At 38.3% G+C, this 17,305-nt stretch overlaps 1 protein-coding gene across 2 annotated transcripts in view; it reads left to right on the plus strand.

Moving 5' to 3' along the window:
* FAR2 (fatty acyl-CoA reductase 2) overlaps positions 1 to 17,305 on the plus strand; it is a 153,081-nt gene that overhangs the window by 72,571 nt on the left and 63,205 nt on the right. The gene's annotated exons all lie outside the window — the stretch shown is intronic.

Genomic DNA, 17,305 nt, shown 5'->3' on the forward strand with positions numbered 1-17,305 from the left:
AGAAAAAACTCAGCCACAGTTGTCTTACTGGTTTCATGTAGAAGGAAACAGATTCTGGGCACAGAGTTCCCAGGTACAGATTCCCACTCTTCCTCCCTCAGCTTGTCAGACTTACACAAACTACTTAAGGTCCTGGGCAGAAAGTTGTCATTTGTTTCCTCATGGAGTTATTGTAAGGTTTAGATGAGAAAATAATTATATAACACACAGGATATTTGTCTGCAACATAGTGCTGAATAAATGTTAGTGATCATTTTATTTCTTTTGTTGGATGATATTTGCACTAAGTGTTAAGCAATAAACTGAGGCATAGTAAACATTTTAGGAGCTTATTTGAGCAAAAATCAATTTGGGCTGTGCTAAGCCAGAAGCAAAACAAGGAAATTATTTGATTGGCTATAGCTTAAGCAGTTGCATTAATTGGGAAAGCCTAGCTGGCAACTTGTAATTGGTTGTCCTTAAATTTCAATTTCTTAACGTTGAGGCATTACAGGCTTAGGTTTGGTTTTCTTACATAGGCTAATGAGGCATTAAAGCCACCTCAGTCTAATGACCTCCTTGTTTAATTATTTTAACAGATGTTAGATATTATTCTGGTTTGATTATGTAGTTTCCTCCAAGAGTTAACTTGACTCAGAGTAAAGTTATTGAGAGAAAGGAAAGTTAGAAGTCTTGTTCCCCAAACCCATAGTCGAGCCTCTATACTGGCTGTAATTTCTGCTATTAATTTCATCACATAGGATCTGCAGATCGTCTTAAGATTTAAGCTATTGCTCTTTTCACTTCTCATAGTGAATGTTCACAAAACATGGGGACAAGGTCTTTGTCACTAGAGTAGCTATAAGGAGTTAATTAGCAAAAGTTCACATACAAATTTTGTTCTAGTAAAAGGCTTAAATTGTAAGTCCCCTTTTCAAGCTATTTTAGAAACACAAACCTATTTATGATGGTGAGTTTCTTTTAAAATGAAATTCTAAACCATCCCAAATCATTTTTGATGTAGTACTATAGAGTAGGAACGTATTTTCTGCCCATTTTATCAGAAAGTTTGGATATATATCTAATTTTCACACGGTTTTTCATCCCACCTCGAAATCATTTTAATCCTAATCCCATCCTGGTTTAGAGCCCGTATGTGGAGGCTCTGAATTCCTCCAACAGATTTTTTTTTAATTTTTTTTTTTAGTGTTTATTTTATTTTTTAAGAGGGAGAGAGACGGAATGTGAGCAGGGGAGGTGCAGAGAGAGAGGGAGACACAGAATCCGAAGCAGGCTCCAGGCTCTGAGCTGTCAGCACAGAGCCTGATGTGGGGCTCGAACTCAACAGATGGCAAGATCGTGACCTAAGCCGAAGTAGGACGTGTAACTGACTGTGCTACCCAGGTGCCCCTAAAAATATGATTAGAAAATAAAACTCAAAGCAAATGTCACTTTCCTTCTTTAAAAGGAGGTAATATTTTCTACCTTGGTGAAGAGTGAGAGATCCCTTACAGTCTAGAGGTGCCCTGATTTCTGCCCTCTGTGCTATAATTGTTATATTTCTGACTTCTGGTGCTTCTGACTTCTGGTCAACAGATTTGGCTCCTTGGTTGCTAAAAGCTAGGTAAACATTTTGTTCAGGGCATTTTTATTGGCAACATTTAAAATAACTTACTGGAAAATTTTGAGAAGGGAATTTAAATTAAAGAAAATAGAAACATTATAATGAAGATCTCTGAAATAAAACAAAATCAATACAATCAGTTATGGCTTATCCATTATCCTAGATAGAGTGGCTTCATATTATCTGTTTAACTCTGAACAATTAACATGAATTTCCCGCTTTCATCTATCTTAGGGTTAATGAACAATGAATGGGCAATTTGGAAATATGTGTAGAAAGTAGGTCCCTTTTCTTTTATCATTTGTTTCTCTATTGAGTAGATACTCTGTATTTATAGCGTTTGCCTCAGGACTATCTGCATCATCCTTTTTGCCATTTTGCCTTTTATATGGGCATATTACAACTGGTTGTCTCCAAGCAGTTTTATCTGGGCAAATTATTAAGGAATCAATTTTTCAAGAACAGTATGAAATAGGAAATTTTAGCGTCAGTGAAGGAAACATAAAAAACAAAACAAAACAAAAAAAACATATCTTGACTGCAGGAAAAAAAGTTTTGCCTAAGAATTTTTATTTTGCATTTTGTTTTCCAGAACAATTAACACCTGCCCTGTTCTAGACCTAACACCAGGACAGAATAATAACCACAAACTATGTATATTGCATTGGCACTTTGCTAAGGTCTATAAAATTGGCTTCCATTTTGTTTTCTTTTAAACAGTGAGTTTTTTAAGCCTCACTACCTTTACTAACCGAATCTACCTTTTCCTCAGCAAAATATTCTAAGAGTCCTACCTTTGATATAGGTTGTTTTATTTCCAAATTAAACAAAAAAAATTGCCAGCTTTTTTATTGTGAAACATTAGAGTGATGTCTCTGTTTTCTTTTCTGAAAAATGACACTTTCTCGCATAGGGTTACATCTACTTTAAAGGTTTAAATGTTAAGCAAGTTATTATTTTTAAGTATTGCATTACCAAGCACCTTCATTTGAGAAACTTGCTATAACATTGATTGTTTTTGGAGTAATTCATTCCAATTTTGTTTCCATCATATTCTCACAGAAAATCTTGATCTTCCCCAAAGTGTGCCTATCCTGACTGGCATCTGCAGCAACTTAGGGTGAAACTCATGAGAGGGTGTCTTTGTTTGGGGCAGAGGAAAACCGAGACTATTAAGATTTTCTTTATTTGCAGAAACTCAGCAATGTTCTTTCTGTAGTTGCTCCGTTTTGACACTCTTTGCGGTCAGGTCAACAGTGGTTGTTTTTAAAAGCACATCCACCCACGAGTGGGTGTGTTTCTAAAGCCGGTCTTCCCCGCTAACTGTGGTGTGGTGACATTCCATCCGCAGCTTACCTGTGGTCTGGCAATTGATGTATTTTGTACTCCATTTCTAATTCTTCTCATGATGGAGAAACAAAATCAGAGAAAGTCTGAGGTTCCTGCAAGGTAGCTGGTATTTTTTTTAATAGATCTCCCTGACAGACTCAGGTGTGAGGCTTGGGAATTGGATTTGGAAACGAGCTCTGTGGGCAGTCCACATGGGCATCACTATTCCGGCAATCCCACTTTCCATTCAGGATGTACCTGCTGACAGTTTCATCTTTCAATTTAGAGAAAATACAATGAAAAATAAAGTAGTTCTGAGCAGCAAAAGGAAGTTGGTTGGTGAAGTAAAAGTGTCAAAGTTTTTTTTTTTTAAAGACCATTTCCCTTTGTTTTTTGATTCAGTCAAGAAATCTGTTGAGTGCCTACTAAGTGCTGGGCTCTCCCCTAAATCCAAAAGTGAGTATTGAGCAAAGGCAGATAGTGTTCCTGTCCTCATGGAGTTTAGAGTCTAGTGGGGGGAGCAATTTTATTCAATACATCATCAACAGCAGCATAAAGTTACAACTGTGATAAGAGCCAACAGAGAAAAGTACATGGAAAGAACATAAATACAGATCAAACCAAATATGGAGGGTCAGCTAAAGCTTCTCTGTAGAAATGATGATTTAACTGCTGTCTGAAGGGTGACTAGGAGTTGACAAGACCAAGATGGGGCTGGAGAGCATGCCAGTAAAGAGGACAACATTCATCACGCCGTCATTCTATGTGTCCAACACTGTTCTGGCTGCTGAGGACAGAGCAGTGAACAAAATGAATTCCCTGCCCTTGTGGGGCTTACATTTTGGTTGAGGAAGGAAACAGACTATGAACAAATGACCAAATAAATAAATGCTGTCAAGTGGTTATAAGTGCTGTGAAGAAAAATAAAGAATAAGCTGAATAAGGCGTACAGGGTGTAGAGGTGAGGTGGGTGTTTTACAGGGGGCAGTTGGGGGAAGGTCCCCCTAGTAAGTCACCTTTCAGCTGAGACATGAAAGGGAGGCAGCAGGTCATGCAGCTATGAGCGGCAGAGGCATATCTGAGCAAAAAGAGAGCTGAAGCCTGGAGTAGAGCATCCTGGGATGTTCTAGGAACACATGAGACCATGTCTGAGTGTGTACTGGGGGAGACTGGAGGCAGTGGTAGTAGAGTCACGTGATTCAGTCCCTTTTATGTGAGGACTACATTGGAAAATTTTAGCGCAGAACTGATAGACCTGACTTGCCTTTGGGAAGGATCACTTGAGCTAATACATAGAGAATAGACTATTAGTGGAGCAAAGATGAGGGCAGCAAGAACCATTTAGAGGTTGTTACCTGAATGGTTTGGGCCAATTTGGTACAAGCAAAGATAGTGGGAAGTGGCCAGATCCTGAATATACTTTGCAGATAGTTGATGGGCTTTGCTGAGAAGTAGAGATAGAGCATGAGAAAAAGAGTCAAGGATGGCCTCAGGATCTCTGCACTGAGCAACACAAAAACTCAAGGCTTTATATGCTAAGATGGGGAAAGTTTTAAAAGGAGCAAGTTGGGGGAGGTGGTTTAGGAGCTTGTTCTGTGGTAGGTTAACTTACCTCTTAGACATGTGCCAAGCCTAAGGAGAGGCTTGCATGTTTGATTAACACCTTGTCTGAGCAAAGCAAGCACAGGAGAACATGTTGTCTAATGTGCTAGAGAGAGTAGGCTGGTGCCAAACCACATCAGACCTAGGAGATTTCAGCCATTATCCTCAAAACAATGGGAAGACATGAGGTTTTAAGGGATATTTCAGGCTATCAGATTGTCATTGCCAAATGGGAACTGGCTGCAGTGTGGCAAAGAGATTGGAGTTGGGTATTGATGCAGATGAGAATGGATGCAGAAAACTTATTAGTAAACACAACAGTCCAGACAAGATGTGGTAGCTTAAGTCATGTGGTAGTGGTAGGTGTGGAAAGGCAGGCAATTAGATGAATTCAGGAGGTGACTGTTAGGAAGTGGTGGGTAGATATGGAGGTGACAGGGAAGGAAGTGCCAAAGGTGACTCTTGGCTTTCAGACTTGAACAATAGAGTGAACAGTGATTTCATTCAAGAATACAAGGAAAACTGGAATGAGAACTATTCTTTGGGGAAAAGATCTTAAGACTAAGGTGTCTATAATATACAAGTGGACATGTCAAGTAAGCATGCGCCATAGTCTGAAGTTCAGGGGCAAGGTCTAGGCACAAGAGAGTAAATTTAAGAGAGATGATTCCAGGGGTGCCTTGGTGACTCAATCTGTTAAGTGTCCAACTTCGGCTCAGATCATGGTCTCATGGCTCATGGGTTCGAGCCCCGCATTGGGCCCCGCATTGTGCTGACAGCTCAGAGCCTGGAGCCTGCTTCGGATTCTGTGTCTCATTTTCTCTCTGGTCCTCCCCCTCTTGTGCTCTGTCTCTCTCTGTCTCTTAAAAATAAATAAATGTAAAATAAAAAAGATTTTTTTTTAAAGAGACATGATTCCAAAGCTTAAAAGGAAGGAGAGTTTTGAATGAGGCTGATTGATATGCAGGAGAGGAAAGGGATCATTAATCATATACCTCTCAAAGAATATAGAAGAAAACAGAATCCAAACCCAAGTAGAGGAATGAGCCCTGGATACAAAAAGAGGCAGCTTTTTTCCTTATTGGAAAGGATGGGTGCAGATTTAAGTAGATTTATTTGTATGGTTTCATTCGTTCAACAAACACACACTGTGTGCCTGTTATCTGCCAGGCACAGATCAAACTGCTGGGGATACAGAGATTTAAAAGAAACAACCCTCTCCATCAAGGACCTCTCAGTTCAATAGGAGACATTGTACAAGTGTAGCAACAGAACAGCGTTCATGAGAACCATGGGAATACCCTGAAACTTTGTGAATGTCAATTTCCAAAAGTTCAGAGAAGAGATGGGTATGATATTGTGGCCTATGTTCCTGAAAAAGAGAACATTTCAAGGAAGTTGGGAATCTGAATTCAAGAAATCAGATTTTGCGATTTATCGCTGGGAAGAGACAAATGCTATTTCCAATACAAGGCAAGAGCCCCAGGATTGATCTAACTGTTTGCAGTTCTAGGCTAAGATTTCTTTAAATACATTCTCTCACTAACTTTCTCCTTGAAAACTAGAGCAAAGACCTCAGCCTATGCACATTCAATCTTCTAGCACTCCAGAGATATACACTGACCCTGAGCTAGCTTCAAGCTGGTCTCATCCTTTCCACCCTTGGCTAATATCCAAATTGCAAACTTCCCATGGCATCTGTTCTCTCTCATATTCTCATATCCACACTCCTTCATGCTTTCTTCTCTTCTCCTGGCTTTTTCTTCCCTACTGCATCCTTCACACCTATTCTCCATTATGTTTGTGGAAGCCCTCTACATCTTTTACCTCCTTGCTTTAACGGAAATTTGAATATCCTTTTAGAAATGATCTCAAGTAGTTTATTCTCTTTCCTGTGGTCCTGAGAGTGTTCAGAATCCTCTTATGGTCTAAGCATTATATCTTCAGACATCTTTTCTGTAGGCCATGGCATCTGATTATTGTTCTACCTAAGATCTCTGCCATCTATCCACATCATGATTATTCCTCCATACTCTTCCATAGCTTTGGCATCTGAGTCACCATTCACATCTTCACTCCAAATTCTGCTACATCAGTGTAGATGACCCAACAAATCTGCCCATCCCCACCATTGTTCCTTGGCCTATTCAATTCCAGTGTTCTTTAGGTTAACTCCTCATTGACAGCTATTCCCATGGCCACATCATGGACACTGCCATTCACAGCTGCTTCAGTTCTAGAATCTTGAATTCCAGCATCTCACTCTCTGAAAACAACCTGTCATTGAAAAGCCAAAGCCTTTAGTGTTATCATCACTACACCTATTCTTTGACCTCAATGAGCTTAGCTTTAGCTAAGTTAAAGCTAGTTAGATTGGTCCTGATAAAGCTGTATTTCTAACCCTTGCTAGTTACTAGCCCAATGTAAAATATAAAGAAACTCTTTTTCCTACCTTGTTTTAATTTTTTTAATGCTTTTTTTTTTTTTATTTTTGAGAGGGAGAGAGAGCATGAGCAGAGGAGGGGCAGAGAGAGAGGGAGACAGAGTGAGTCCCAAGCAGGCCTCTCACTGTCCGTGCAGAGCCCAACGCAATGCTGGAAGCCACAAACCACAAGATCATGACCTGAGCTGAAATCAAGAGTCAGACGCTTAACTGACTGAGCCACCCAGGGGCCCCTTTCCTGCCTGGTCTTAATACATTTGTGTAATAAGTTAAAGATAAGGACTTCTGTGCTCATGAACAGCACCAGCATTTCCTTTCCACTTGAAAATACCTAAAGAATTCTAAAGTCAAACTGAAAAGTATTATTAAATCCACCTTGAGCTAAGTGCAAAAATGGTTGGAATATGGCCTCAATAATAGTATAGATAATTGGTGCTCAAAGTGTGGTCTGCGGATCCCTGTGGTCACCAAGATACTTTTAGGAATCCACACTTTCAAAGATAGTTTTATAAAAATATTAAGATGTTAGCTGCCCTTTTTACTATGTTGACATTTGCACCAATGGTGCAAAAGTGATGTGGGTTAAAACAGCACAATCAAGGCAGTGCCCCCAACCTGTCCTCCTAGTCATTGTGTTCTTGGTCATCAGGCCCTCAGAGCTTAAATAAAATGACCAGTTTCATTTAAGAATACCTTTGAAGAAACACTTAAAATAATTGTATTTCAACCCTTGCTTACATGTCTTTAATATTTTGTATGATGAAATAAAAAGTATATTTAAAGAACTTCTGCATACCAAAGAAGGCTGGGCATCTCAGAGAAGAGCCTGTGTGATGGGTTGTGAACTGAACTAGTTGATTTCGTCACAAAATACCATTTTATCTGCAAGAATGACTTCTAGACAAACTCTTGTTATTCAGATCTGGGTATTTGGCAGACATTTCCTCAAAATAAGCTAAGCGAACCTGTCACTTAGGTAAACAACTGGCAGTATGTTTGCCAATGACAGACTTTGAGCTTTCAAATAAAGATTAGAGTCTTGGAAGACTTGTGCCAATGACTAAGAGCTTGACAGCTTCCCAATAGTTGAAGACTTTTCTGACGAGATTGGTGACATTAACAACTATGATTTTTCGATATTATATAATGAAATTTGTCAACATTTGGAAGATCTGCATAACTCAGTAAATCATTCTTTTCCAAATGACCAATGCATGGTGTTATAAAATTATGCATATAACTAAAAGATCCATCTAAATAGTGAGAAAGACCAATGGATCTTAAAGTAACAGAACATGAAAATTTTATATGGTTGTAGATTCCACATTGTACTAAACTTTGAGAAACTACAATGTGCTAAGTTTTGGGTATGATATAAAAAAAATCCACAATTATTTGGAAAGGATTTTAAAGTTCTCCTCCCTCTTCCAACTATATATCGTGTGAGGCCAGATTTTCTTCATATATTCAACCAAAACAATGCAACAGATTGGATACAGAAACAGATATGAAAATCTCGTTGCTAGGGCATATATTAAAGAGGGTTTGCAAAAATGTAAAACAGTGCCAATTCTCTCAATGTAGATTTTTTTCATTATAGAAAATATATTCACTTTTCAAAAAAAATCTGTTATTTCTGTTAACATTTAATAGGTTTACCATTTTAAATGATAAGTAAATATATATTTTTTAAATGTCTCAGTTTTATTTTCAAATACACTAAATATCGGTGGATATAACCACATGCAAGCTCTTTGGGTACTCAGTAATGTTTAAGAGTATAAAGAGATCCTGAGACAAAAAAGTTTGATAAAGCTAGGTTAGCTGATCATAGTGAGAGAGGGACAGTTTTACTCATGCTGAACTGCAGGTACACAGAAGACAACATGTTTTGTGACCTTTAATCCCAAGAAATATAAGCAGTTTTGTTACTTATTGATTAAAATATGCTTTACAGATTTCAGCCAAGGAATTTTCAAAGAGATCCAGCATTTTATCAGTCAGAGTTCTTTGGCTGAAAGCAACAGAAAGCAGCAAGGGCAGCTGGATCCATTGTGTAATGAGTTACCCACAATTTACCCGCTTAAAGCAACATGTAATTATTATCTCACAGTTTCCATGCAGTTTTAGAATTCAGGGAAGGTTGTTTCTTCTAAGCCAGGAGAAGGATCTCTTTCTTATGAAGATAGTCATTCATGTAAAGGGATCAGGTCCACCAAGGATAATCTCCCTGTTCAGTTGATTAGGGACTTTTCTTTTTTTAATTTTTTTTTAACGTTTATTTATTTTTGAGACAGAGAGAGACAGAGCATGAATGGGGGGAGGGCCAGAGAGAGAGGGAGACACAGAATCCGAAGCAGGCTCCAGGCTCTGAGCTGTCAGCACAGAGCCCGAAGCGGGGCTCCAACTCACGGAGTGCGAGATCATGACCTGAGCTGAAGTCGGACACTTAACCGACTGAGCCACCCAGGCACCCCTAGGGACTTTAATTACATCTGTAAAATGCCTTCACCTCTACCTTTTGAGGTAACATAATCATGACAGTGAAAACCTATCACCTCTGCTGTATTCTACTGGTTAGAAGCAAATTACAAGTCCTGCCCATTCTCAAGAGGAGGGAGTTATACAGTGGCATATCATGGGGGTATCATGGGGGGGGGGGGGAGTATCATCTTAGAATTCTGCCTACCATAACAATAGAAACAAACAAGAAATTTATTGGAAGGAAATGAAGTAGCCACACAGTCAAAGGAATGGCTAAAAACAAACAAAAAAACAGCCTTAGAAAGGGCAAAAAGCCCTTTTTCCATTTCCTAAGAGCTATCAGAGACTTTGGTATCAAGAAGACAGGTATTAATTGACTAGATTATCTAGTCAACATGCCACCGCTAAATGAATCAACTCCATATATATATGTGTGTGTATATATATATATATATATATATATTTGTTGTTATATATTTTATATTTACCTATTTATATATCAACTTTTATGTATCAATATGCATGTATTTTTTTAATGATGTGTGCCTTCATGCAAAGTTAAAGTTCTACCCCTTGGCTAAGTGGGACAGAATGTCTTGAGTGATAGCCTCATAGAGACTACGCAGAGTGGGGGGAGAGATGCTACCTCAAAAGGAGGTTTTGATCAGTAGAAGAGATGCTGGAAGGCCAACATGCAAATATCTACTAGTCATCATAACCAAAGATATCATAACTTTTCAAAAAGCAAAGGTAGAAAAATATTATCCTTCAACAATATATATTTATAATGTAAAACGTGGCAAAACCTTTTATACTTATGAGCTCAGGTTTTGAAAATTCTTTCAAATAGGTGATTATTATATATCTCCATTGACATGCTTTTTGACGACACAAAGTAGTTTTGCTGTGGTATTTTGAATATTTCATTTATTATTTATATGGAAGAGGGGCAGTTAGCTATCTGTGTTTTTAAACAGAAAGGTACTTTAAGGATTATTTGTTCACTATATTAGTTCATCTTGGTCTTAATTCCAATGTTACTTTTATCCTATATTTGAGATTGTATCTCCCACTCAGGTTTTCTAGCCTTAACTCTTCCATCATTCCAAGAGCTTCCAAAATCATTCTTCCATTATCAAGGAGACAGATGTTCATATTCTTCTGAGACCAGCTTCTAAGAAGGAATCACAAGATTGACTTTCACCACTGCTTATACAAAGTACAGTTTCAAGTATCCCCCCCACCCCAAGTGTTTGGCTGGAGTCAACCTTTCCTTTAGCATGCAAAGAGCATAGGTTAGCCCCCCTTTCCAGGTTCTGTGAAGTCAGAATTTGCACCCAAGTTTCCAAGGATTCCTGGCAGGCTTCCATTCTCCTGCTTATTTCTCATTCTGAATTCCTGCTCCCATGGGATCCTTCACCTGCCTGCTAATTCCTCACCACCTGTGATGGCTGCTCTTTCCAGACACTTCCCAGACACTGCTCCCTTTACGAAGAGTACCACTAACATAAATATATAGCAGACCCTTCCTAAAGTTATAGGGAAACAGAGATTACAGCACAAAATGGGAAGTTTTTTGTTTTTTGTTTTTAATTTCACTTAACTGTTCTTGCCTCATCATCCACAGCACAGATTTTTTTGGTTCCCATTCCTTCTCCCACCAATGTATTCATGCCCTTTCTCTCCCCTCTGGAATTCCTCTTCCTCCAGTTCCCTTCTTTCCTCCTCCTCCTCCTCTTTCTTTTTCTTACCTATCTCTCTCTTTCTCTCTCTGGTAGAGTGGGTGAGAGGTGATGGTTCTCATGATTAAACATGCCCATACTTCCCTTTCCTGAAGACAAAACAAAAAAAAAAGATCTCCCTGGGAAGGTTCCTGCCATTCTTTTTCCTCTGAATTACAATTCTCTACGTGCAATATTATCACTTTACATTTTATTAGCATTATTTTTTTTCTCTGTGTAAGCTTTTATTGAGAAGAGCTTATACGTGTTAAAAATACTTCTAAAAACATCTAGGCCAACACCAATTCCAACACTGACGTGAAGAAAAATGCACCAGAGAGCAGTGGTTTCAAACATCTGCAGAGGCTGTATTTGTACAGTATGGTGTTTTTGTTTTTGTTTTTGTTTTTTTGATGAGAAGAGGAAGGAAGAGCCTATATAGTTGGAAAGGATAACTGAACTGTGTCATTACTCACAGACAAAAGGTGTACTTTCTCTAAAGTGCTACGAATTTCATTGAATATTTACAGGCCAGTTTTGCAAATGCCATTTTGAATTTGTATTAAAGAAAGATCAAGTTATGTATGTATTACATCTATAAGTGTATGTGTGTGCACAGAGATAATGGGTGACGTTCAAGTATGTATGTAAACATACGCTAAAATGCATCTCTCCAAATCTCTCCACGTCTTGTTTTTTCTTCCTCTAATATTACTGTGACTTTTTACTTTATATTTGACAGAAATCTAAAAATACTTTCTCAAGAACATGAAGGAGAAAATTCTTAAAATTGTAGATTTATTTCACCTAGATAATCTGCAGATTTGTGGCTTTTGTTTGTGTGTATACACTACTGTATTTCCTGTCCTTCTCTTGGGGGGGGAGGGGCGGGGGGAAACTAAGATTGCTCTCCTCCCTCCTCTTGTCTCTCCAGCTGAATCCCTTTATTTTTTTAGTCTCACATACTGAGGTGTTTTTGCAGACTTCACTGCAACCTGATAATATTCCCAACGTTTCCTTTGATGTTTATATTCTGAGTTACTTTTCAAAAAAAAAAAAAAAAAATATATATATATATATATATATATAGTAAAATCCTTTCTTTCCTTCCTGTGCCAGCATTTGAAGTGAAAAGCAAACAGTCTCCTTTTTCTTGTTGTGTGTCCCAGCAGCGGGACATGTGTAGCTTGGGGGGGGGGGGGGGGTCTGTCCTTTCTGCTTTTCATTCCTGAGAAGGTACCTCAGCTGCCCCAGGGAGTGGCTGGTTCTTGAGAGAATGGCTGCTGGGTGTTAGCGGAACCCCCTGGGGCGTGCATCAGAGTGGCGTGGAAACTCCTCTTCCTTCCCAGAGTCTACAGAGAAATCACTTCAGTCAATACACTCAGTGCCAGAGAAAAAGGGCAAATGGAGGTGGGGTGGGGGGGTGGAGAGCAACATCTGTTCTTGGAGTGTTGAGTCAGACGGTTCAGCATGGACATGACTCTGGATATCTTTGTGCCTTCCTTTCAGTGCACAACTTTTCATGTTACACAAAAGGATTCACACAGATTTTCAGGATTTCTGTGCACTGGAGAGGAAAGTCTGTGTAAGTTTGAGGCCTTACCCTGGCACCTTTATGCCATTAGAACTAGGTAGCTTAAAATAACAGGTAACATGTACTAACTAAAATAAAAACTTTTCCTTAAAATCGTATTATCATTAATCAACTGTCCTTCTTGACTTCTGAACATCATTATGCTAATAAATTTACCCGGTACTCTACACATGCTAAAATTATGCATTCTGGAGCTAGCATGTTATTTTTAAATGCTTTTAAAGTTCCATAGGAGTTTACATTCAATAATTGACCTAATTTAGTCGATGCAACAGAAATGGACATCTCTGTGGTCCCATGGGTCAGTGACAACACAGAACTATTTCCCCATGAGCAACCCATGTCTCTCCACCTACTGGGCTCTAGTCCTGTTCATATATTCAAATCATGGTAAAGAAATATGGAATTAGAGTCACCATTACAACCCTAGAGATCTCCTTAAACTCTTAATAGTGCACTGAATTGAACTTTCCTGTTTAACCACCAGGCCAGTAGACTGATATCATTATACTCGGATCACTTTCTTTTAAGAAAAGATAAAAGTATTCCAAAAGTTCAAATTAAGCTTAGCAGAGAACAGTGGAGAAAAAGCTACTTTTATCTTTTCTACGTTTGGGTAATGGTTAACAGAATCAATTTGGAATTAGTGAGATCAGTTTCAAAACCCTGCTCTGCCTCTTGGATGGCTCCATTTAAAAAAAGTTAATCTCTATAAATTCCCTTATCTATAAAATGAGTATAAGGGTCGTGTGGAAATAAAAGAAAACTAACCAAATGAGAATAAGCAAAGGCAATTTATTCTGAGAGCTTGTTGTAGCAAGGGAGTCAGCCCCAGTCACTTGCAGAGGAGCTGGAAAGCCTTAGAGGGGAAAAGGGGAAGAAGGCTTTATGTGTGTCCTGACTGGGGGCTGTTGGCTTGGAGAAGTTGTAGGTGAGCTCATTAGAAGTGGGGTATCGTGTGTGGTTGGTGAGCAGCACATACTTGGCTTTCCTCTAAGTTGGAAACAGGGACAGAAATTAGAGAAGCTGCCAGTTGTTACTCTGGACCAGCTGTTACAGAAAAAAATTATAGTTCAGCTTCCTGAATTGTTACTAGAGATACCAACTTGAGTTCCTGCAAATCTGATTTATAGCAGGTTGGCTTTCTGGTTGGTTTATTGCAAATAAGGGTTTGGGCTCCCGGGCAGGCTGCTGCAGGGGGTAAGTCAAAGTTCTGTTTTTATACATGCTCTAGCCATTGCCCAGTTATCCAGTCTCTCAATTGTATCATCATGGTGTTACCGTGTAGCACATGCTCAATAAATACAAATACAGTCTCTGAATTTTTCTTCACATCAGTGCTGGAGTTTGGATCAGAACTGAGTGGATGTGGGAGAAGTCAGATTGTGCTGGCGTAACTAGGTACTTCCCTGTGGAATTAGGTCAGAGTCAGAATGGCTTATCAGTTGTAGGCAAAACACCGGTGGAGTCGTGAGAAGAATCTGAAATTGTCTATCCCATTCATTTCACTTCTAGTAACTGTCCAAGCCCAAAAGTAACTCTGGGGTCTTAATAGGTCTTTAAATGCATCCTGAGTTTAGGATGTATTCTGGGGATACAAATGAGCATAAAGCCTCTTGCAGGTGTTAGAAATTCTATAACCAGAACTCTCATGTGATGAGAGACAAGGCACCTTATCCTGAACAGGTAGGTGTCTGTTCCTCATTGTATCCCCAGGATCTAGCACAATGCCTGAAACATAGTATATACTTAGCCAGCAGCTGAATGAATGAATAAGTGAGTGAGTGAGTGAGTGAGTGAGTGAATGAATGAATTTCCCAACTTAGATCAAGTATCTATTATGAAAATAATAGGTGTCACCTTGCCTGCTATGTAATTTAGGTATTCCTGTGTGTTCTTTTTTTTCACCAAAACTCCTAACATCTGATTGAGCCAAAATTAATCAAATGATTGGTCACAGAATATACAATGACAGCCAAAATCAAGCATGACTATTTTGGTTCCTTGTACCCTCCAAATCCTGAATTCTGGAAAGGAAGTGCGAATGGACACATCAAGTGGAATTTTAAAGCAGTGTTCAGTGAACAGGAACCATGACTCGAAGTAGCTTCTTATTAACATCCGTGTGAAGTGGTACCAAGTTTGAACATTTAAAAATGTTACAGCTATTCAAGTGATTTCACAGATGTATATTCCAAGCCAGTTGGTTCACACAGCCTTTTGGAGACCATCCATGTCAATGTGACAGGCTGAGCTTCTTGCCTTTTGTGTGGCAGAGTCCCTGGAGACAAGGATTTCAGAAACAAGAGACATGGCTTAGCATCCAGCCACCACTGGGGTGCACTTGACCACACATGTTTTATCCATTCATTTGTTCATTGATTCATTCGCTTAAATAACATTGATAGGCCATGTAGAGTTTATTAGGCAGTAGGGATAAAAAGTTAATCTACCTTCCCCTCCCTCAAAGAGCTCAAGGCTCTGACATGAGATCACGGATGAACACAAATGCAGCAGCTAGAGATAGGATCTGACAGAATTTATTCATTCGGTTAGAATATATAAAGCACAAAAGGATGGCTAAGGTCTTTGCCCTTGAAGAACTTCAACTCTTGTACAGCAGAAAACCCGTGTACACAAATATACAAAATAGAACATGGTAAATGGAGGCAGGCCCTTAGAAGACAGGCAAGAATCCAGACTTGGGAATTCTCCTATCTTCCTTCTCCTTACCCCACATCTTTATTATACCTTCATTTTTGATTGATAAATAGACATAGGTGTTTGCCCTAGATATGAAGCAGGTTAGTAGTAAATTGGGTTGGCTTTTAAATTATGAAATAATGGTTCACATTTAGAACTAGACAGCAGAGGTCAGACAGTGTAACAGGAGCCTTAATAATTTGAAATATATTCTATGCCTGGCCACAGTAAAATGAACCGAGAGTGGATTTAACATTCCAGTAAATACTGTGAAAAGCATGTAAAACATAGGTGATTTGACTGGATAGTTCATATCAATTAACATTGTAAAAGAGAGTTTAAAATGGAGTTAGTATTTGTTTAAATAGCATAGTAACTGGAGGAGAGAACAGAGTGCCTCTTTTTCTCTGTTATAGTGATTGATATTAAATGATTAGGGCTAGGAACTTGTCCCAAACGCAGCTTTGATGGACTGTGTCTTTCTGATAGCTTGCACTTTGTTGTACAAAACCTGTTATTTTTCTTCTGATATTATATAGCTACAACACATAGTTTAATATAGACATGAAGTATTTTTTTAGATCTCTAAGTACCATTATTTTAAAGATAAATGCCTGAAATCTTTGTTGCTCTTTAATAGAATTCATTGTACATTATCAGAAAAAGAATGAATGTTGTTTGTGGTTTGCTGTGCTTCTGACACAGAATAAGATCTGATGGAGAGAATTGTACAGGGAAAGCATCAGCCTTAATTCAGAGTTAATCCTTCATAAAGGCCTAACTGCCCATTTCTGAATAATATATCTGTCTATGTCTATGTCTATATCTATATCTATATCTATATCTATATCTATATCTATATCTATATCTATATCTATGTCTATCTAGAGACTGTCAATTTATTGGCATAGGTCATGATCAGTAAAGTCTGTTATAAAATAAGGATTTCCAATTCATCATATTGATTTGTATATAATTAACCTTCATATTAACCTTTTTAAAAAATATAATTTCCCATGTGGTTCAAGAATAATTAGCTGGTATATGGCAATGACTAAGCTCCTGGAATCTCACTACATGAAGTAACTAACTAACTCTGAGTCTTTTCTTTGGATGGATACAGTTAACAAATACTATGTCTGATCACTGACAGTAGCAAATCTTGCTATCCTACGTGTATTTTTACATATACACCATCGTAATATTGTGGTACAAAAAATAATTTGTGCTACGGTTTTGTAGTAATTTCTCAGTGTTAATCTATGAAACAATTGTCTTTTTGGTGGACTGAATGATGTTGAATTGATCTCCTTTTAATCAGGCCTTGCTTTTAAAGACTTTATACATTCCAGCTATTTTGTTTCCATGCAGTTTCCTGGTTGAATAAAAGGTTGAGATAGGGTTGTTTGGATGAGAAATAGAAATCTCCAACCTTATTTCTAAGGTCTGCTTGAATGAGTCTGAATAAGTCTTTGAATCCATATGAGTGGCAGACTGTATCTTATTAGAAGAAATTAGGGCACATTGATGTATATATAACACTGGGGTTATGCAACATATTTATTAATCATTGGTATGCTATTCTATACAAATATCTGTTCATATACTTGCACTATATTTTTAAAAATCCTTTAAATAGCTATTCATTTCAAATTTTGGTTTTGGGAAGCAGGAAAACAAAGAAAAAAATAACTTTTCAAAGCTTTAGTTATTTATTAGAAAAGACATGTCCCCATTCCACCTCTATCGATACATGCATTATTATGGGTAACGCCTGTGAACTCAGATGCTGGCAGTAAATAATGTACAAAGTCTCTCAATCAAAA

Source organism: Panthera onca, chromosome B4, assembly GCF_046562875.1.
Source record: "Panthera onca isolate mPanOnc1 chromosome B4, mPanOnc1 haplotype 2, whole genome shotgun sequence".
Lineage (NCBI taxonomy): Eukaryota > Metazoa > Chordata > Mammalia > Carnivora > Felidae > Panthera > Panthera onca.